Source organism: Mytilus galloprovincialis, chromosome 5, assembly GCF_965363235.1.
Source record: "Mytilus galloprovincialis chromosome 5, xbMytGall1.hap1.1, whole genome shotgun sequence".
In the NCBI taxonomy this organism is placed as follows: domain Eukaryota; kingdom Metazoa; phylum Mollusca; class Bivalvia; order Mytilida; family Mytilidae; genus Mytilus; species Mytilus galloprovincialis.
In genome coordinates, this window is record NC_134842.1 from 380,839 (window position 1) to 405,358 (window position 24,520).

General features: G+C 26.0%; 1 protein-coding gene and 1 long non-coding RNA gene across 3 annotated transcripts in view; one reads left to right on the forward strand and one right to left on the reverse strand.

Moving 5' to 3' along the window:
• Window positions 1-24,520, reverse strand: part of LOC143074925 (uncharacterized) — a 101,898-nt gene that overhangs the window by 46,727 nt on the left and 30,651 nt on the right. Inside the window, exons 1-2 of one of the 2 annotated variants that reach the window (XM_076250125.1) lie at window positions 16,501-17,503; window positions 15,911-15,951 (exon numbers count right to left, since the gene is read on the reverse strand). The exons of the other annotated variant lie outside the window; for it this stretch is intronic. The gene's annotated coding sequence lies outside the window, so the exon portion shown is untranslated. Of the gene's footprint in view, window positions 1-15,910; window positions 15,952-16,500; window positions 17,504-24,520 lie in introns of those variants that run through there. 2 annotated transcript variants of the gene reach the window in all.
• The window catches only part of LOC143074927 (uncharacterized), a 36,166-nt gene that overhangs the window by 10,836 nt on the left and 810 nt on the right, over window positions 1-24,520 (forward strand). Inside the window, exons 3-4 of the long non-coding RNA XR_012978176.1 lie at window positions 23,239-23,400; window positions 24,045-24,155. This is a non-coding gene — a long non-coding RNA (uncharacterized LOC143074927). The remainder of the gene's footprint in view (window positions 1-23,238; window positions 23,401-24,044; window positions 24,156-24,520) is intronic.

Consider the following 24,520-nt stretch of genomic DNA (forward strand, 5'->3'; position numbering starts at 1 on the left):
ATTCTTTTGTTTCATATAATAATTAACTTTTTTTAAATATTCAAATGTGTTATTTTAACCCAATTAGTATGAGTGTGAATTTATTTACTCAAAGGTCCTTTTATCTCTTAATTAGCCATAAACAATCACAAAAAGAATGAAAAATCAAGGTAGATAATTATTTGGATTAAAAATAAAACATATGAAATTAAAGGGAATATAATTAAATTCTTTTAAGTGATTATTTGTTTTGATAAGTAATTTGTGCATCTTTGTGATTGTAAATGGCTAATCAAGAGATAAAAGGGCTATTTGAGTTGAAGAACTCATACTCATACTCATACTCATTAGGTTAAATAAACACATAAGCATATATATAAAATGTTCATTTTAATATGAAAAATAAAAAAGAATTAAAGAATAGCTATGGATAAGGTAAACTTTTCATTATTGTAACTATACTATATTATATATTTAAAATATTATGTAAAATTGAGAATGGAAATGGGGAATGTGTCAAAGAGAACAACCCGACAAATAAAAAAACAACAGCAGAAGGTCACCAACAGGTGTGTTTATATAAAAAAATAATAATATTAAAATAGGTATCAATACGTACCAGGATTATAATTTAATGATTTTTTAATTTATAATTTAATGATTTTTTAATTTATAATTTATTATAATTTATAATTATAATTAAAACACCTGCAATATAAACATATTGTAAGTTTTGTATTTACCAATTGTGTCGTGTTTTGTGATTAAGATTTAGAAAACCAGTTTTCCACTCATTTACAATATTATTCTACTCTTAAGCTATTAAAATAGTAAGTAAACCTAAGCTTACTGAATCCCATGTCAATTAGTTATTTGTTGTATTGCTGTAAAATTTAAGAATTAAAGTTATCTTGGTATAAAAAAGGTAGGATTTGCAATTCGGACAAAATAGAGATATTACACTTTAATTTTTTTAATAACTTTTTCAAATCAACTTGGATTTTCATCAAACTATGTAGGTATCTTACATATATATTAAGCTTAATGAATCCAATGTCATTTAGTTTTTTGTTGTATTGCTGAAAATGAAAAATTTAAAAATTAAATTAATCTAGGTCAAAAAAGCTAGAATTTGCAGTTTGAACAAAATAGAGATAGTACACTTTAATTTTTTTAATAACTTTTTCAAATCAACTTGAATTTTCATCACACTACTTAAGTATCTTAGATATATATTAAGCTTACTGAATCCCATGTCATTTAGTTGTTTTTTTTTATTGCTGAAAAATTTAAAAATTAAATTAATCTAGGTAAAAAAAGCTAGAATTTGCAGTTCGAACAAAATAGAGATAGTACACTTTAATTTTTTTAATAACTTTTTCAAATCAACTTGAATGTTCATCAAACTATGCAGCTACCTTACATTTATATTAAGCTTACTGAATCCCATGTCAATTAGTTTTTTTGTTGTATTGCTGTAAAATTTAAGAATTAAAGTTATCTTGGTATAAAAAAGCTAGGATTTGCAATTCGGACAAAATAGAGATATTACACTTTAATTTTTTTAATAACTTTTTCAAATCAACTTGGATTTTTATCAAACTATGTAGGTATCTTAGATATATATTAAGCTTACTGAATCCCATGTCATTGAGTTTTTTGTTGTATTGCTGTAAAATTTAAAAATTAAATTAATCTAGGTCAAAAAAGCTAGAATTTGCAGTTCGAACAAAATAGAGATAGTACACTTTAATTTTTTTAATAACTTTTTCAAATCAACTTGGATTTTCATCAAACTATGTAGGTATCTTAGATATATATTAAACTTAATGAATCCAATGTCATTTAGTTTTTTGTTGTATTGCTGAAAATGAAAAATTTAAAAATTAAATTAATCTAGGTCAAAAAAGCTAGAATTTACAATTCGGACAAAATAGAGATATTACACTTTAATTTTTTTAATAACTTTTTCAAATCAACTTGGATTTTCATCAAACTATGTAGGTATCTTAGAAATATATTAAGCTTACTGAATCCCATCTCATTGAGTTTTTGTTGTATTGCTGTAAAATTTAAAAATTAAATTACTCTAGGTCAAAAAAGCTAGAATTTGCAGTTCGAACAAAATAGAGATAGTACACTTTAATTTTTTTAATAACTTTTTCAAATCAACTTGAATGTTCTTCAAACTATGCGGCTATCTTACATATATATTAAGCTTACTGAATCCCATGTCAATTCGTTATTTGTTGTATTGCTGAAAAATTTAAGAATTTAAAGTTATCTTGGTATAAAAAAGCTAGGATTTGCAATTCGGACAAAATAGAGATAGTACACTTTAATTTTTTTAATAACTTTTTCAAATCAACTTGGATTTTCATCAAACTATGTAGGTATCTTAGATATATATTAAGCTTACTGAATCCCATGTCATTTAGTTTATTGTTGTATTGCTGTAAAATTTTAGAATTAAATTACTCTAGGTCAAAAAAGCTAGAATTTGCAGTTCGAACAAAATGGACATAGTACACTTTATTTTTTTTAATAACTTTTTCAAATCAACTTGGATGTTCATCAAACTATGCAGCTATCTAACATATATATTAAGCTTAATGAATCCCATTTCATTTAGTTTTTTGTTGTATTGCTGTAAAATTTAAAAATTAAATTACTCTGGGTCAAAAATGCTAGAATTTGCAGTTCGAACAAAATGGACATAGTACACTTTAATTTTTTTAATAACTTTTTCAAATCAACTTGGATGTTCATCAAACTATGCAGCAATCTTACATATATATTAAGCTTACTGAATCCCATGTCAATTTGTTATTTGTTGTATTGCTGTAAAATTTAAGAATTAAGGTTATCTTGATATAAAAAAGCTAGGATTTGCAATTCGGACAAAATAGAGATATTACACTTTAATTTTTTTAATAACTTTTTCAAATCAACTTGGATTTTTATCAAACTATGTAGGTATCTTAGATATATATTAAGCTTACTGAATCCCATGTCATTGAGTTTTTTGTTGTATTGCTGTAAAATTTAAAAATTAAATTAATCTAGGTCAAAAAAGCTAGAATTTGCAGTTCGAACAAAATAGAGATAGTACACTTTAATTTTTTTAATAACTTTTTCAAATCAACTTGGATTTTCATCAAACTATGTAGGTATCTTAGATATATGTTAAACTTAATGAATCCAATGTCATTTAGTTTTTTGTTGTATTGGTGAAAATGAAAAATTTAAAAATTAAATTAATCTAGGTCAAAAAAGCTAGAATTTGCAATTCGGACAAAATAGAGATAGTACACTTTAATTTTTTTAATAACTTTTTCAAATCAACTTGGATTTTCATCAAACTATGTAGGTATCTTAGATATATATTAAGCTTACTGAATCCCATGTCATTGAGTTTTTTGTTGTATTGCTGTAAAATTTAAAAATTAAATTAATCTAGGTCAAAAAAGCTAGAATTTGCAGTTCGAACAAAATAGAGATAGTACACTTTAATTTTTTTAATAACTTTTTCAAATCAACTTGGATGTTCATCAAACTATGCAGCTATCTTACATATATATTAAGCTTACTGAATCCCATGTCAATTTGTTATTTGTTGTATTGCTGTAAAATTTAAGAATTAAGGTTATCTTGATATAAAAAAGCTAGGATTTGCAATTCGGACAAAATAGAGATATTACACTTTAATTTTTTTAATAACTTTTTCAAATCAACTTGGATTTTTATCAAACTATGTAGGTATCTTAGATATATATTAAGCTTACTGAATCCCATGTCATTGAGTTTTTTGTTGTATTGCTGTAAAATTTAAAAATTAAATTAATCTAGGTCAAAAAAGCTAGAATTTGCAGTTTGAACAAAATAGAGATAGTACACTTTAATTTTTTTAATAACTTTTTCAAATCAACTTGGATTTTCATCAAACTATGTAGGTATCTTAGATATATATTAAACTTAATGAATCCAATGTCATTTAGTTTTTTGTTGTATTGCTGAAAATGAAAAATTTAAAAATTAAATTAATCTAGGTCAAAAAAGCTAGAATTTGCAATTCGGACAAAATAGAGATATTACACTTTAATTTTTTTAATAACTTTTTCAAATCAACTTGGATTTTCATCAAACTATGTAGGTATCTTAGATATATATTAAGCTTACTGAATCCCATGTCATTGAGTTTTTTGTTGTATTGCTGTAAAATTTAAAAATTAAATTAATCTAGGTCAAAAAAGCTAGAATTTGCAGTTCGAACAAAATAGAGATAGTACACTTTAATTTTTTTAATAACTTTTTCAAATCAACTTGGATGTTCATCAAACTATGCAGCTATCTTACATATATATTAAGCTTACTGAATCCCATGTCAATTAGTTATTTGTTGTATTGCTGTAAAATTTAAGAATTAAAGTTATCTTGGTATAAAAAAGGTAGGATTTGCAATTCGGACAAAATAGAGATATTACAGTTTAATTTTTTTAATAACTTTTTCAAATCAACTTGGATTTTCATCAAACTATGTAGGTATCTTAGATATATATTAAGCTTACTGAATCCCATGTCATTTAGTTTTTTGTTGTATTGCTGTAAAATTTAAAAATTAAATTACTCTAGGTCAAAAAAGCTAGAATTTGCAGTTCGAACAAAATAGAGATAGTACACTTTAATTTTTTTAATAACTTTTTCAAATCAACTTGAATGTTCTTCAAACTATGCGGCTATCTTACATATATATTAAGCTTACTGAATCCCATGTCAATTCGTTATTTGTTATATTGCTGAAAAATTTAAGAATTTAAAGTTATCTTGGTATAAAAAAGCTAGGATTTGCAATTTGAACAAAATAGAGATAGTACACTTTAATTTTTTTAATAACTTTTTCAAATCAACTTGGATTTTCATCAAACTATGTAGGTATCTTAGATATATATTAAGCTTACTGAATCCCATGTCATTTAGTTTTTTGTTTTATTGCTGTCAAATTCAAGAATTAAATTACTCTAGGTCAAAAAAGCTAGAATTTGCAGTTCGAACAAAATGGACATAGTACACTTTATTTTTTTAATAACTTTTTCAAATCAACTTGGATGTTCATCAAACTATGCAGCTATCTAACATATATATTAAGCTTAATGAATCCCATTTCATTTAGTTTTTTGTTGTATTGCTGTAAAATTTAAAAATTAAATTACTCTGGGTCAAAAAAGCTAGAATTTGCAGTTCGAACAAAATGGACATAGTACACTTTAATTTTTTTAATAACTTTTTCAAATCAACTTGGATGTTCATCAAACTATGCAGCAATCTTACATATATATTAAGCTTACTGAATCCCATGTCAATTTGTTATTTGTTGTATTGTTGTAAAATTTAAGAATTAAAGTTATCTTGGTATAAAAAAGCTAGGATTTGCAATTCGGACAAAATAGAGATAGTACACTTTAATTTTTTTAATAACTTTTTCAAATCAACTTGGATTTTCATCAAACTATGTAGGTATCTTAGATATATATTAAGCTTAATGAATCCAATGTCATTTAGTTTTTTGTTGTATTGCTGAAAATGAAAAATTTAAAAATTAAATTAATCTAGGTCAAAAAAGCTAGAATTTGCAATTCGGACAAAATAGAGATATTACACTTTAATTTTTTATTAACTTTTTCAAATCAACTTGGATTTTCATCAAACTATGTAGGTATCTTAGATATATATTAAGCTTACTGAATCCCATGTCATTTAGTTTTTTGTTGTATTGCTGTAAAATTTAAAAGTTAAATTACTCTAGGTCAAAAAAGCTAGAATTTGCAGTTCGAACAAAATAGAGATAGTACACTTTAATTTTTTTAATAACTTTTTCAAATCAACTTGGATGTTCTTCAAAGTATGCAGCTATCTTACATATATATTAAGCTTACTGAATCCCATGTCAATTAGTTATTTGTTGTATTGCTGTAAAATTTAAGAATTGAAGTTATCTTGGTATAAAAAAGCTAGGATTTGCAATTCGGACAAAATAGAGATAGTACACTTTCATTTTTTTAATTACTTTTTCAAATCAACTTGAATTTTCATCAAACTATGTAGGTATCTTAGATATATATTAAGCTTACTGAATCCCATGTCATTTAGTTTTTTGTTGTATTGCTGAAAAATTTAAAAATTAAATTACTCTAGGTCAAAAAAAAGCTAGAATTTGCAGTTCGAACAAAATAGAGATAGTACACTTTAATTTTTTTAATAACTTTTTCAAATCAACGTGAATGTTCTTCAAACTATGCGGCTATCTTACATATATATTAAGCTTACTGAATCCCATGTCAATTCGTTATTTGTTGTATTGCTGAAAAATTTAAGAATTTAAAGTTATCTTGGTATACAAAAGCTAGGATTTGCAATTCGGACAAAATAGAGATAGTACACTTTAATTTGTTTAATAACTTTTTCAAATCAACTTGGATTTTCATCAAACTATGTAGGTATCTTAGATATATATTAAGCTTAATGAATCCAATGTCATTTAGTTTTTTGTTGTATTGCTGAAAATGAAAAATTTAAAAATTAAATTAATCTAGGTCAAAAAAGCTAGAATTTGCAATTCGGACAAAATAGAGATATTACACTTTAATTTTTTTAATAACTTTTTCAAATCAACTTGGATTTTCATCAAACTATGTAGGTATCTTAGATATATATTAAGCTTACTGAATCCCATGTCATTGAGTTTTTTGTTGTATTGCTGTAAAATTTAAAAAATAAATTAATCTAGGTCAAAAAAGCTAGAATTTGCAATTCGAACTAAATGGACATAGTACACTTTAATTTTTTTAATAACTTTTTCAAATCAACTTGGATGTTCTTCTAAGTATGCAGCTAGCTTACATATATATTAAGCTTACTGAATCCCATGTCAATTAGTTATTTGTTGTATTGCTGTAAAATTTAAGAATTAAAGTTATCATGGTATAAAAAAGCTAGGATTTGCAATTCGGACAAAATAGAGATAGTTACCCTAACCCTAACCCTAACTTAATAACTTTTTCAAATCAACTTGGATTTTCATCAAACTATGTAGGTATCTTAGATATATATAAAGCTTACGGAATCCCATGTCATTTAGTTTTTTGTTGTATTGCTGAAAAATTTTAAAATTAAATTAATCTAGGTCAAAAAAGCTAGAATTTGCATTTCGAACAAAATGGACATAGTACACTTTAATTTTTTTAATAACTTTTTCAAATCAACTTGGATTTTCATCAAACTATGTAGGTATCTTAAATATATATTAAGCTTACTGAATCCCATGTCATTGAGTTTTTTGTTGTATTGCTGTAAAATTTAAAAAATAAATTAATCTAGGTCAAAAAAGCTAGAATTTGCAGTTCGAACTAAATAGAGATAGTACACTTTAATTTTTTTAATAACTTTTTCAAATCAACTTGGATGTTCTTCTAAGTATGCAGCTAGCTTACATATATATTAAGCTTACTGAATCCCATGTCAATTAGTTATTTGTTGTATTGCTGTAAAATTTAAGAATTAAAGTTATCTTGGTATAAAAAAGCTAGGATTTGCAATTCGGACAAAATAGAGATAGTTACCCTAACCCTAACCCTAACTTAATAACTTTTTCAAATCAACTTGGATTTTCATCAAACTATGTAGGTATCTTAGATATATATAAAGCTTACGGAATCCCATGTCATTTAGTTTTTTGTTGTATTGCTGAAAAATTTTAAAATTAAATTAATCTAGGTCAAAAAAGCTAGAATTTGCATTTCGAACAAAATGGACATAGTACACTTTAATTTTTTTAATAACTTTTTCAAATCAACTTGGATTTTCATCAAACGGTCCGAGAACACAATTAATTCGTAGTGCATTTCTTTTAGAACATAAATGAAAATAAAAAAAATCCCACCTGCGCTTTCCCAATGAAACTTTTACAGTGTGTTGTACTACTTTTGGGACAAATTATATCAAAATTATAGAAAACTTCATCGCCTCTAACTCAAAATATGGACAATTTTGTGTTTAGGGTGTCTTGAAATCTTTTGACAGCTTCCGAAGTGCTAATTTTTAACCTTTTTCAGCTGGACCAAATCACTACTTTCCTGTAAAATTCTGGACCCAAATTTTTTTACAGTGTAATTTCACCCCCTACTTACAATTTGAGGCATTAAACTCGGAGAAATAAATTTGGAAGGGGTATAAAAATTATTGGCAAGTAACCCACTGTTAACACTAGGGACTATATTCGTGAACAACGAAAATCAAGGGACGACAATTGTGGTCTCGGACCTAATAGGATAGAAAGAGTTGACAAATCTTAAAAAAACTTGGTATGACCAAAGCTTAATAAATTATAACACTGCTTGCAAAGTTTCATAACAATAGGATATATATTATAGACACTATGTTAAATTCTATACTCATCTTTGCGTGTTAAATTTTGACGTTAAAATTGAAAAATTTCAACTATCAACATTTTGGGCTTTGAAAATTAAAATGTTGCAAAAAAATACTTTTCAAATGCCCTAATATATCATTTATTATGTACTTAAAGCAATAGAGTACTCATTTGATTTATCAGACTTAGCATAATTATTCAAAAGTCAAATTTATATCAGCCTGGGCCTAAAAATTGAGGTTTTTCAATGAAAGGGGGCCTTACATGAAGATGTAATATATTCCAGCAATTTTAAATTTGTGAAGCTTTTTGGTTATAAATAATCCTTACATATGTATTGAATGTACTTTAAATAGAAAGAAAAGTTACAAATAGCATATCATATTACTTTAAAAGGGTCTTAAGCCAAGCAAGACTGGAAAAAAATAAGGGTCAATTTAAGCCGTGCCACATATTTACATTAAAAAATGCATATTGAGGCTATAAGAAATAAAAAATTGTGTCCTTTTTATCATTTCTATACTCATGTGACATGATACAACAAATCTGAGCACAAAAAAGGCTCTTGCAATTAACTTTTCTTACAGACAGTATGGTCTGATACAAAGATTTTTGCCTTTTTAATAAAAACTTGAATGCAATTTTAGTCTCAACAGGCTTATATTTAAACCACTTGCTATCCTACAGAAGAAAAGAAAGATATTATGTGAAATGGAACAGGTACATTAGACATTGTAAAGTGCTTTTGATACAAATTTAGTGAGGTCTTTATTGTAGACTTCAAATTTTATGTACCAAGAACCCCACTTTTGACTTCATCCAAACAGGGCGTTAGACAAGGGTCATTTATACAACACATTTTGTACATATTATCTGAAATAACCTTCTTTTCTGTAGATTCTGAGTTCATAAACAAGTAAAAGTACTAGATGAAGGCACATAAACACAAGTATTGACACATGAAAACCTGTCAGATAGAAAGTCAGGATGCCATGAATGCATCAATATTGAAAAAGCCTTGAAATGCCTATTTTGACCATAAAATGCCAAAATTGGTCATTTTTGCAGAAATTCTATAAAATAAAAGTTTAAATCCTTTAGTTTCATGCTATTTGACAAAGTGACACCACCAAATCATTTAGGGAAGTTGCCAAAGTTCAGATTCTATATTTACAGACTTCACCTCTTAGGTCCGAGAACACAATTAATTCGTAGTGCATTTCTTTTAGAACATAAATGAAAATAAAAAAAATCCCACCTGCGCTTTCCCAATGAAACTTTTACAGTGTGTTGTACTACTTTTGGGACAAATTATATCAAAATTATAGAAAACTTCATCGCCTCTAACTCAAAATATGGACAATTTTGTGTTTAGGGTGTCTTGAAATCTTTTGACAGCTTCCGAAGTGCTAATTTTTAACCTTTTTCAGCTGGACCAAATCACTACTTTCCTGTAAAATTCTGGACCCAAATTTTTTTACAGTGTAATTTCACCCCCTACTTACAATTTGAGGCATTAAACTCGGAGAAATAAATTTGGAAGGGGTATAAAAATTATTGGCAAGTAACCCACTGTTAACACTAGGGACTATATTCGTGAACAACGAAAATCAAGGGACGACAATTGTGGTCTCGGACCAAACTATGTAGGTATCTTAAATATATATTAAGCTTACTGAATCCCATGTCAATTAGTTATTTGTTGTATTGCTGTAAAATTAAAGAATTAAGTTATCTTGGTATAAAAAAGCTAGGATTTGCAATTCGGACAAAATAGAGATAGTACACTTTAAATTTTTTAATAACTTTTTCAAATCAACTTGGATTTTCATCAAACTATGTAGGTATCTTAGATATATATTAAGCTTACTGAATCCCATGTCATTGAGTTTTTTGTTGTATTGCTGTAAAATTTAAAAATTAAATTAATCTAGGTCAAAAAAGCTAGAATTTGCAGTTCGAACAAAATAGAGATAGTACACTTTAATTTTTTTAATAACTTTTTCAAATCAACTTGGATGTTCATCAAACTATGCAGCTATCTTACATATATATTAAGCTTACTGAATCCCATGTCAATTTGTTATTTGTTGTATTGCTGTAAAATTTAAGAATTAAAGTTATCTTGGTATAAAAATGGTAGGATTTGCAATTCGGACAAAATAGAGATATTACACTTTAATTTTTTTAATAACTTTTTCAAATCAACTTGGATTTTCATCAAACTATGTAGGTATCTTAGATATATATTAAGCTTAATGAATCCAATGTCATTTAGTTTTTTGTTGTATTGCTGTAAAATTTAAAAAATTAAATTACTCTAGGTCAAAAAAGCTAGAATTTGCAGTTCGAACAAAATAGAGATAGTACACTTTAATTTTTTTAATAACTTTTTCAAATCAACTTGAATGTTCTTCAAACTATGCGGCTATCTTACATATATATTAAGCTTACTAAATCCCATGTCAATTCGTTATTTGTTGTATTGCTGAAAAATTTAAGAATTTAAAGTTATCTTGGTATAAAAAAGCTAGGATTTGCAATTCGGACAAAATAGAGATAGTACACTTTAATTTTTTTAATAACTTTTTCAAATCAACTTGGATTTTCATCAAACTATGTAGGTATCTTAGATATATATTAAGCTTACTGAATCCCATGTCATTTAGTTTTTTGTTGTATTGCTGTAAAATTTTAAAATTAAATTACTCTAGGTCAAAAAAGCTAGAATTTGCAGTTCGAACAAAATGGACATAGTACACTTTATTTTTTTTAATAACTTTTTCAAATCAACTTGGATGTTCTTCAAAGTATGCAGCTATCTTACATATATATTAAGCTTACTGAATCCCATGTCAATTAGTTATTTGTTGTATTGCTGTAAAATTTAAGAATTAAAGTTATCTTGGTATAAAAAAGCTAGGATTTGCAATTCGGACAAAATAGAGATAGTTACCCTAACCCTAACCCTAACTTAATAACTTTTTCAAATCAACTTGGATTTTCATCAAACTATGTAGGTATCTTAGATATATATAAAGCTTACGGAATCCCATGTCATTTAGTTTTTTGTTGTATTGCTGAAAATGAAAAATTTAAAAATTAAATTAATCTAGGTCAAAAAAGCTAGAATTTGCAATTCGGACAAAATAGAGATATTACACTTTAATTTTTTTAATAACTTTTTCAAATCAACTTGGATTTTCATCAAACTATGTAGGTATCTTAGATATATATTAAGCTTACTGAATCCCATGTCATTGAGTTTTTTGTTGTATTGCTGTAAAATTTAAAAAATAAATTAATCTAGGTCAAAAAAGCTAGAATTTGCAGTTCGAACTAAATAGAGATAGTACACTTTAATTTTTTTAATAACTTTTTCAAATCAACTTGGATGTTCTTCAAAGTATGCAGCTATCTTACATATATATTAAGCTTACTGAATCCCATGTCAATTAGTTATTTGTTGTATTGCTGTAAAATTTAAGAATTGATTTTATCTTGGTATAAAAAAGCTAGGATTTGCAATTCGGACAAAATAGAGATAGTACACTTTCATTTTTTTAATTTCTTTTTCAAATCAACTTGAATTTTCATCAAACTATGTAGGTATCTTAGATATATATTAAGCTTACTGAATCCCATGTCATTTAGTTTTTTGTTGTATTGCTGAAAAATTTAAGAATTTAAAGTTATCTTGGTATAAAAAAGCTAGGATTTACAATTCGGACAAAATAGAGATAGTACACTTTAATTTTTTTAATAACTTTTTCAAATCAACTTGGATTTTCATCAAACTATGTAGGTATCTTAGATATATATTAAGCTTACTGAATCCCATGTCATTTAGTTTTTTGTTGTATTGCTGAAAAATTAAAAAATTAAATTACTCTAGGTCAAAAAAGCTAGAATTTGCAGTTCGAACAAAATAGAGATAGTACACTTTAATTTTTTTAATTACTTTTTCAAATCAACTTGGATGTTCATCAAACTATGCAGCTATCTTACATATATATTAAGCTTACTGAATCCCATGTCAATTAGTTATTTGTTGTATTGCTGAAAAATTTAAGAATTTAAAGTTATCTTGGTATAAAAAAGCTAGGATTTACAATTCGGACAAAATAGAGATAGTACACTTTAATTTTTTTAATAACTTTTTCAAATCAACTTGGATTTTCATCAAACTGTGTAGGTATCTTAGATATATATTAAGCTTACTGAATCCCATGTCATTTAGTTTTTTGTTGTATTGCTGTAAAATTTTAAAATTAAATTACTCTAGGTCAAAAAAGCTAGAATTTGCAGTTCGAACAAAATAGAGATTATGATAGTAAGCTATTAAAATAGTAAGTAAACCTACAAATCAAGAGTTACAAAATATTGTTAAAATATACCAAGGAAATACAAAATCAACCCCGAAAATTTCAATTTTTTAAAGTACCACCTATATCTTTAAATTTATCACAAATTTATTTGCAGAATAAAATTTTTTTAATTTTTGGGATACGATTGCTTTCAAGCAATCGGTAGACTTATACCGGTGTCTCAGAGCTTTGCCCTCACATCAATCGCTTTATTCTAAACATAAAGGAATATCTCAGATTCTTATAAAAAAAAAAAAATATTGATATTTTTTTTTAAGACAACTTCTTATTTTTTTGCATGAAACTTAAAATCTTCATTGTATATGTTATAAATTAAAACTGAAGTATACACAGTAGGTCCAAGGACATAGTTATCGTCCTTTGGTTTTTGTTGTCTACGAATATAGTCCCTAGTGTAAACAGTGTATAACTTGCATGTTTTATTTAAGACACTTTTCCAATTTATTTATTTATATTAAATGCTTGAAATATTTAAGTAGGGGAATGAAATTACATGTCAAAAAAATTTGGGTGCTGAAACTTTATGTTAAGTAGTGAATGGGTCCAGTTCTAAAAGGTCAAATTTATCACGTTTGAAGCTGTCAAACTGAATTTTTCACCCCCTTAACACAGAATTGTCTTTATTTTGAGTTAAAGCAAGTAGAAGTTTCTATAATTTTGATATTATTTGTCTCACTGGTAGTACACTACATTGTAAAAATATTTTTGAGAAAGAGCAGGTGCAATTTTTTTAATTTGAATTTTTTGTCTAAAAGAAATGCACTACAAAACAATTGTGTTCTCGGGCCAGTACTCAAATCTGGCCAGTATAAAAATGTAAATGAAAAAAAATATATTTTCACTTTATTGCACTGTCAACATAAATACTAGTAACCGTAAACTTAAGCATCTCTTGATGTTTAAAATTAGGGCAACAGTAGTTTATTGCTGTGCAAAAAAACTTTTCAGCCTTACGCACAAAAAGAACATAATTTAGATGCTGTTTTATCATATTCTAACATAAGTGAAGAGACCAGTTCAAGATTACATATAGAAAAATATATATTGTCATTTTTTAAGGCTATCAGCATTAATATTTGTAATGTAAGACTGTTAGAACTCTCAATTTTTGTAAAACTATTCATCCTTAAGGACACAAGGAATAGAATTTTAAATGCTGTTTTATGATATTTAAAAAATAACAACATACAAATATTTCTATTTTTCTTTAAATGAAACAACATGTTTTGATATTAAGAACTAAAAATCCTTCATTTATCTGACTAACTTATTGCCTGTTAAAATAAATTTTGCAATTTTGCAATTAAATTTATTTACCATTGTTCAACATATGTTCAAATATTCATTCTATGAAAGAAAAAATAATTAAATATGCAGCCAGTACAAAGCTAAGAAAATAAAAAATAAAAAAGTAGTGTCACATTCTATTGAGATTGTTATAAATTTATATTACACACCTGACTCTTCTAAAGCCATCAATTTAGTAAATTCATTCTTCTGTATTTCCACAAAGAACAGAATTTTAATGTCGTTGTATAATTTTCTAATAAAATAGATCTTTATTTTATGCAGCAACATTTTCTAAATTTCTTAATTTAAATTTTTACTCATTAATGTCTAACAAACCAAGTTGAAGTTTAAAAAAAGTAATCAATTATCAGACCAGTTTAAGATTACATAGAAACAAAAGAAATTTATCACTATTTATCGCTTTTTAATGCCTTTAGCATAAATATAAGTAAATTAAGACTACTAAAACTTTCATTTTTTGTAAAACTTTTCATCCTTAGTGCCAAAAATAACAGAATGATAATGCTGTTGTATAATATTCTAGCATAATACATTTGTAATAAAACCAGTTTAAGATTATATAGAAACAAAAGAAATTTTATCACCCTTTAATGCCTTTAGCATAAATATAAGTAAGTTAAAACTACTAAAACTTTCATTTTTTGTAAAACTTTTCATCCTTAGAACCAAAAATAACAGAATGATAATGCCGTTGTATAATATTCTAACAGAATTAATCATTACAATTTTCTATAAAGAGACAACATGTTTTGAAATAACTAAATATGAAACCAGTACAAGAATATTAATAAAATACAAGAAGTAGTGTCATTTTTTATTGAGATCAATATCAATTTTACTCCCCTCACTCTTCTGAGGTTATCAATTTATTAAAATCATTCCTACATATTGGTAAAAAGAACAGAATTTAAATGTTGTTGTGTAATTTTCTAATTAAATAGAAAATAATAGCATCTTTATTTTATGCGACATAATATTTTTAATTTCTTAACTTAAATTTCTTCCATTTATGTCAAACAAACCAATCTGAAGTTTAAAAAGTAATCAATTATTAGACCAGTTCAAGAATATATAGAATCAAAAGAAATTTTGTCACTATTACATGATTTTAGTATAACTAGAAGTAATTTTAGATTACTAGAACTTTCATTTTTTTAAATTTTCTCCCTTAGTGCTTCAATAACAGAATGATAATGATGTTTGGGGAGAGTTTGGATCCCACTAACATGTTTTGCCCAACCACATTATTTATATATGTGCCTGTCCCAAGTTAGGAGCCTGTAATTCAGTGGTTGTCGTCTGTTTATGTGTTACATATTTGTTTTCGATCATTTTTTTTTACTTAAATAAGGCTGTTAATTTTCTGGTTTGAATTGTTTAACATTCTCTTATCGGGGCCTTTTATAGCTGACTATGCGGTATGGGCTTTGCTCATTGTTGAAGGCCATACAGTGACCTATAGTTGTTAATATTTGTGTCATTTAAAAAAAAGTAATCAATTATCAGACAAGTTTAAGATTATATAGAAACAAAAGAAATGTATCACTATTTATCGCTCTTTAATGCCTTTAGCATAAATATAAGTAAATTAAGACTACTAAAACTTTCATTTTTTGTAAAACTTTTCATCCTTAGTACCAAAAATAACAGAATGATAATGCTGTTGTATAATATTCTAACAGAATTAAGCATAACAATTTTAGACAACATGTTTTGCAATAACTAAATATGAAACCAGTACAAGAATATTAATAAAATACAAGAAGTAGTGTCACTTTTTATTGAGATCAATATTTATATTACTCACCTGACTCTTCTAAAGCTGTCAATTTTAGTAAATTTATTTCTCTGTATTGGGTTAAAGAACAGAATTTTAATGTCATTGTATTATTTTCTAATAAAATAGAAAATATGAGCTTTTTATTTTATGCGACACTTAACTTAACTTTCTGCTCATTAATTTCTAACAAACCAATTTGAAGATAAAAAGTAATCAATTATCAGACCAGTTTAAGATTATATAGAAACAAAAGAAATTTTATCACTCTTTAACGCCTTTAGCATAAATATAAGTAAGTTAAGACTACTAAAACTTTCATTTTTTGTAAAACTTTTCATCCTTAGTACCAAAAATAACAGAATGATAATGCCGTTGTATAGTATTCTAACAGAATTAAACATTACAATTTTCTATAAAGAGACAACATGTTTTGCAATAACTAAATATGAAACCAGTACAAGAATATTAATAAAATACAAGAAGTAGTGTCACTTTTTATTCGAGCGTCACTGATGAGTCTTTTGTAGACGAAACACGCGTCTGGCGGATATACAAATTTTAGTCCTGGTATCTATGATGAGTTTATTTTTATTAAGATCAATATTAATATTACTCACCTGACTCTTCTAAAGCTGTCAATTTCAGTAAATTTATTTCTCTGTATTGGGTAAAAGAACAGAATTTTAATGTCGTTGTATTATTTTCTAAAAAAATAGAAAATATAAGCTTTTTATTTTATGCGACAACATTTTTTTAAATTTCTTAACTTAAATTTCTTCTCATTAATTTCTAACAAACCAATTTGAAGTTAAAAAGTAATCAATTATCAGACCAGTTTAAGATTATATAGAAATAATAGAAATTTTGTCACTATTTAATGCCTTTTGCATAAATATAAGAAAATTAAGACTACAAGAACTTTCTTTTTTTGTAAAACTTTTCATCCTTAGTGCCAAAAATGACACAATGGTAATGCCATGGTATAATATTCTAACATAATTAAACATTACAATTTGAAACAGCATGTTTTGAAATAAGTAAATGCATGAAACATGAAATCAGTGCAAGAATATTAATTAAAAAAATAAAAGTAGTGTCACATTCTATTGAGATTGTTATAAATATTACACACCTGACTCTTCTAAAGCAATCAATTTAGTAAATTCATTCCTCTGTATTTCCACAAAGAACAGAATTTTAATGTCGTTGTATAATTTTCTAATAAAATAGATCTTTATTTTATGCAGCAACATTTTCTAAATTTCTTAATTTAAATTTTTACTCATTAATGTCTAACAAACCAAGTTGAAGTTTAAAAAAAGTAATCAATTATCAGACCAGTTTAAGATTACATAGAAACAAAATAAATTTATCACTATTTATCGCTCTTTAATGCCTTTAGCATAAATATAAGTAAATTAAGACTACTAAAACTTTCATTTTTTGTAAAACTTTTCATCCTTAGTGCCAAAAATAACAGAATGATAATGCTGTTGTATAATATTCTAACATAATACATTTGTAATAAAACCAGTTTAAGATTATGTAGAAACAAAAGAAATTTTATCACCCTTTAATGCCTTTAGCATAAATATAAGTAAGTTAAAACTACTAAAACTTTCATTTTTTGTAAAACTTTTCATCCTTAGTACCAAAAATAACAGAACGATAATGCTGTTGTATAATATTCTAACAGAATTAATCATTACAATTTTCTATAATGAGACAACATGTTTTGAAATAACTAAATATGAAACCAGTACAAGAATATAAATAAAATACAAGAAGTAGTGTCATTTTTTATTGAGATCAATATCAATTTTACTCCCCTCACTCTTCTGAGGTTATCAATTTATTAAAATCATTCCTACATATTGGTAAAAAGAACAGAATTTAAATGTTGTTGTATAATTTTCTAATTAAATAGAAAATAATAGCATCTTTATTTTATGCAAAATAATATTTTTAATTTATTAACTTCAATGTCTTCCATTTATGTCAAACAAACCAATCTGAAGTTTAAAAAGTAATCAATTATTAGACCAGTTCAAGAATATATAGAATCAAAAGAAATTTTGTCACTATTAAATGATTTTAGTATAAATAGAAGTAATTTTAGATTACTAGAACTTTCATTTTTTTTAATTTTCTTCCTTAGTGCTTCAATAACAGAATGATAATGATGTTTGGGGAGAGTTTGGATTCCAGTAACATGTTTTACCCCACCACATTATTTATTTATGTGCCTGTCCCAAGTTAGGGACGACATCAAAAGTTCAATGAAGGATAAAAAACTTAATTCACATAGTTTTTTCACTGACCCCCACACCCCCCTCTTAACTTAATTTGGAAAAAATTGATTGACCAATAGGGATATATGTAAAATCGATTTCAGATTAACAAAACTTGCATCAATGTTGACCCTCCCACCCCCAAACTATTTGATTTAAGTTTTTTATCCTACATCGATCTTTTGATGTCGTCCCTTAGGAGCCTGTAATTCAGTGGTTGTCGTTTGTTTATGTGTTACATATTTGTTTTTGATCATTTTTTTTACTTAAATAAGGCTGTTAGTTTTCTGGTTTGAATTGTTTAACATTCTCTTATCGGGGCCTTTCATAGCTGACTATGCGGTATGGGCTTTGCTCATTGTTGAAGGCCATACAGTGACCTATAGTTGTTAATATTTGTGTCATTTTAAAAAAAGTAATCAATTATCAGACAAGTTTAAGATTATATAGAAACAAAAGAAATTTATCACTATTTATCGCTCTTTAATGCCTTTAGCATAAATATAAGTAAATTAAGACTACTAAAACTTTCATTTTTTGTAAAACTTTTCATCCTAAGTGCCAAAAATAACAGAATGATAATGCTGTTGTATAACATTCTAACATAATACATTTGTATAAAACCAGTTTAAGATTATATAGAAACAAAAGAAATTTTATCACTCTTTAATGCTTTAGCATAAATATAAGTAAAAACTACTAAAACTTTCATTTTTTGTTAAACTTTTTATCTTTAGTGCCAAAAATGACACAATGGTAATGCAATTGTATAAAATTCTAACATAATTAAGCATCACAATTTGAAACAGCATATTTTGAAATAAGTAAATACATAAAATATGAAACCAGTACAAGCATATTAATAAAATAAAATAGGTAGTGTCATTTTTAATTGAGATTGATATAAATATCACTCACCTCACTCTTCTAAAGCTAACAATTTAGAATAATTATTCTTTTGTCTTGGCAAAAAGAACAAAATTTTAATGTCGTTGTACAATTTTCTAATAGAATAGAAAAAATAAGCATCTTTGTTTTATGCAACATCATTTTGTTTTAATTTCTTAACTTAAATTTCTTCTTATTAATGTCTAATAAACCAATCATCCTTAGTACCAAAAACAACAGAATGATAATGTGTTGTATATTATTTTGATATGAGCGTCACTGATGAGTCTTATGCAGATGAAACGCGCGCGTCTGGCGTATAAAATTGTAATCCTGGTACTTTTGATAACTATTGTATAATATTATAACAGAATTAAATATTACAATTTGATATAATGAGACAACATTTTTTGAAATGTTGAAATATGAAACAAATACAAGAATAATAAAAGAAAAGAAATAGTTCACTTTTTATTTAGATCGATATAGATATTACTCACCTGACTCTTTTAAAGCTATCAGTTTAATAAAATTATTCATCCGTATTGGCCAAAAAGAACAGAATTTAAATGTCTTTATATGATTTTTTAATAAAATAGAAAATATTAGCTTTTTTAATTTATGCAACATCATTTGTTTGAATTTCTTTTCATTAATGTGTAACCATATATATCAAAAAGATGTGGTATGATTGCCAATGAGACAACTGTCTGCAAGAGACCAAAATGACACTACCATTAACAACTATTAGTCACCGTACAGCCTTCAACAATGAGCAAAGCCCATCCTGCATAGTCAAGATATAAAAGGCCCAGATAAGACCATGTAACAAACCAATCTGTAGTTTGAAAAGTAATCAATTATCAGAACAGTTCAAGAATATATAGAAACAAAAGAAATTTTGTCACTATTTGATGCTTTTAGCAGAAATATAAGTAACTTTAGACTACTAGAACTTCAATTGCTTGTAAAAAAAATTCATCCTTAGTGCCAAAAATAACAGAATGCTAATGCCATTGTATAATATTCTTACAGAATTAAGAATAACAATTTTAGACAACATGTTTTGAAATAACTCAATATAAAACCAGTACAAGAATATTAAAAGAATTATAAAAGTAGTGTCAGTTTTTATTGAGATCAATATAAATATTACTCACCTGACTCTTCTAAAGCTATTAATTTTAGTAAATTTATGTCTCTGTATTGGCTAAAAGAACAGAGTTTTAATGTCGTTGTATTATTTTCTAATAATATTGAAAATATTAGCATCTTTATTTTATGCAACAACATTTTTTAAAATTTCTTAACTTAAATTTCTTCTCATTAATGTCTAACAAACCAATTTGAAGTTTAAAAAGTAATCAATTATCAGAACAGTTCAAGAATATATAGAAACAAAAGACATTTTGTCACTATTTGATGCTTTTATCATAAATATAAGTAACTTTAGACTACTAGAACTTCAATTGCTTGTAAAAAAAATTCATCCTTAGTGCCAAAAATAACAGAATGATAATGCCATTGTATAATATTCTTACAGAATTAAGAATAACAATTTTAGACAACATTTTTTGAAATAACTCAATATAAAACCAGTACAAGAATATTAAAAGAATTATAGAAGTAGTGTCACTTTTTATTGAGATCAATATAAATATTACTCACCTGACTCTTCTAAAGCTATTAATTTTAGTAAATTTATGTCTCTGTATTGGCTAAAAGAACAGAGTTTTAATGTCGTTGTATTATTTTCTAATAATATTGAAAATATTAGCATCTTTATTTTATGCAACAACATTTTTTAAAATTTCTTAACTTAAATTTCTTCTCATTAATGTCTAACAAACCAATTTGAAGTTTAAAAAGTAATCAATTATTAGACCAGTTCAAGAATATATAGAAACAAAAGAAATTGTGTCACTATTTGATGCTTTTAGCAGAAAAATAAGTAACTTTAGACTACTAGAACTTTAATTTTTTGTAAAATTGTTCATCCTTTAAGTGCCAAAAATAACAGAATGATAATGCCGTTGTATGATATTCTAACAGAATTTAGCATAACAATTTTAGACAACATGTTTAGAGATAACTGAATATGACACCAGTACAAGAATATTAATAGAATACAAGAAGTAGTGTCACTTTTTATTGAGATCAATATCAATATTACTCACCTCACTCTTTTGAGGCTATCAATTTAGTGAAAACATTCCTCCATATTGGTAAAAAGAACAGTATTTAAATGTTGTTGTATAATTTTCTAATTTAATAGAAAATAATAGCATCTTTATTTTATGCGACATCAATTTTTTATTTCTTTACTTAAATTTCTTCGATTAATGTCTAACAAACCAATCTGAAGTTTAAAAAGTAATCAATTATTAGACCAGTTCAAGAATATATAGAAACAAAAGAAATGTTGTCACTATTTAATGATTTTAGCATAAATAGAAGTAACTTTAGATTACTAGAACTTTCATTTTTTTTAAATTTTCTTCCTTAGTGCTTCAATAACAGAATGATAATGCTGTTGTATAATATTCTAACAGAATTGAACATTACAATTTGAGACAGCATGTTTTAAAATATCTGAATATGAAACCAGTACAAGAATATTAATAAAATACAAGAAGTAGTGTCACTTTTTATTGAGATCAATATCAATATTACTCACCTCACTCCTTTTGAGGCTATCAATTTAGTGAAAACATTCCTCCATATTGGTAAAAAGAACAGTATTTAAATGTTGTTGTATAATTGTCTAATTTAATAGAAAATAATAGCATCTTTATTTTATGCGACATCAATTTTTTATTTCTTAACTTAAATTTCTTCGATTAATGTCTAACAAACAAATCTGAAGTTTAAAAAGTAATCAATTATTAGACCAGTTCAAGAATATATAGAAACAAAAGAAATTTTGTCACTATTTAATGATTTTAGCATAAATAGAAGTAACTTTAGATTACTAGAACTTTCATTTTTTTTAATTTTCTTCCTTAGTGCTTCAATAACAGAATGATAATGCTGTTGTATAATATTCTAACAGAATTGAACATTACAATTTGAGACAGCATGTTTTAAAATATCTGAATATGAAACCAGTACAAGAATATTAATAAAATACAAGAAGTAGTGTCACTTTTTATTGAGATCAATATTAATATTACTCACCTGACTCTTCTAAATCTATCAGTTTTAGTATATTTATTTCTCTGTATTGGGTAAAAGAACAGAATTTTGATGTCTTTGTATTATTTTCTAATAAAATAGAAAATATAAGCATCTTTATTTTATGCGACAACATTTTTTAAAAATTTCTTAACTTAAATTTCTTCTAATTAATGTCTAACAAACCAATTTGAAGTTTAAAAAGTAATCAATTATCAGACCAGTTTAAGATTATATAGAAACGAAAGAAATTCTGTCACTATTTAATGCCTTTAGCATGAATATGAGTAAATTAAGACTACTAGAACTTTCTTTTTTTGTAAAACTTTTCATCCTTAGTGGCAAAAATAACAGAATAATAATGCTGTGGTATAACATTCTAACAGAATTAAGCATAACAATTTTAGACAACATGTTTTGAAATAACTGAATAAGAAACCAGTACAAGAATATTAATAAAATACAAGAAGTAGTGTCACCTTTTATTGAGATCAATATCAAAATCATATGACTTTAGTACAGGGCTCTGCAGGCCATTTATGCATGCTAATAAGTCGATGTTATTTCTTTTAAATATTTCTTCCATGGTTATATTAATCTAAAGATCTGTATACTTTTTGGTTTTGATTCAAAATTTTATTTTTGTGATATTTAGTTTTTTATAAAAAAAAAAACAGGGTGAGGGGTTTCCCTCTGTGTCTCAAAAACTATATATGGTTATTGCTTAAAACTTTCTCAGAAACTATTGATGATTATTGCATATAATTTCCACATAAGACGACAGGCGTATCATGCGCTCATGGCTCAGCTGTTTATTACCAATATTTTTAAAAATCATTTCTGTGAAAAAAAATAACCAAATATGAAACAATTTCATGAATATTAATAAAATAAAAAAAAAGTATTGTCACTTTTTATCGTAATTAATATAAATATTATATATATAAATGTCCCCTAAAATGTGATCATATATATTTTAAATGCTTTGTTTTAATATTTCAGACTTATAATTGTGATATTTGTGCAAAAGTATTAAAATCCAGATCTGGTCTTAGGAGACACAAGTTATATTTCCACACAGAAAGCAAAATAAGTTGTGGAATATGCCCAAAATTCTTCAAATCAAAAGATGCTCTACGGAAACATGAGAAAACTGTTCATCAGGTAATTATATGGTACAAAATCTTTAAGCAGTATCAAACATGAGTCGATTTTATATAATTGTAATTTGTTTCATACAAATGTAACAGTGAAATGGAATTACATCATATAATTGTTTCATACAAATGCAGAATGAGATTTCTGGTTTTATTATCGACAATGTTAATGAGAGATATTGTTCTGATTGCATCTGGGATATCTTCACCTATCTTTATCAACTGTTTATTCAAGTTCAATAGTTATCAAAAGTACCAGGATTATAATTTATTCGCCAGATGCGCGTTTCCACCGCATAAGACTCATCAGTGACCAGTCAGGGATATAAGTCTATAGGGTTATTACAGAAAATAATATACATTAGTTATTGTGGACTAAAAAATCAAAGAACTCTGATAACATATGTATGTTACATGTTTCAAAGGGACAATATACATCATATGTTTAGTTAAATGGTATTCAAGTTCTGTTTTTACTATTGTCTTTATGTATACTTAACTATTGAAAGATGTAACAGTTCATAGAATAGTACACTTATATCTTATTAAGGATTTTACCTTATTGTACAGAAACGAAAATATGTGATATACTATAAGTCATAAGTTAATAAGTAGGGATCTGTAGACATCACCATTGTTTTTTTTTTATAGAAAGACAGTCAAAAGACATACCAAGGTGTAGGCAAGTTTCCTTGTGCTACATGCAAATCAGTTTACCGTAGAAATGAAGACTTACAAATTCATCTTGCCAGGTACCATCAGGTAATAATATGTACACTCAATGACATACAGTTCAATATAGTAGCCAACAAAAACTGGTTACTTTAGGTAACACAGAATATGGCACTACTTTTACAGAAAATGCCTGTACTAAGTCAGGAATATGACAGTTGTTATCCTTTCGTTTGATGTGTTTGAACTTTTGATTTTGCCATTTGATTTGGGACTTTCCTTTTTGAATTTTTCTCAGAGTTCAGTATTTTTGTGTTTTTACTTTTTAAACATTTCAAAATCGTATGTACTGGCGTGTTGTTGAACATTTGTTTTTGTAAGATTCTAATAGATATGAGCCAGTCCATACGAAAAGGTACATAGTTTTATCAAGATTTTTAGTGAATTATTTCATA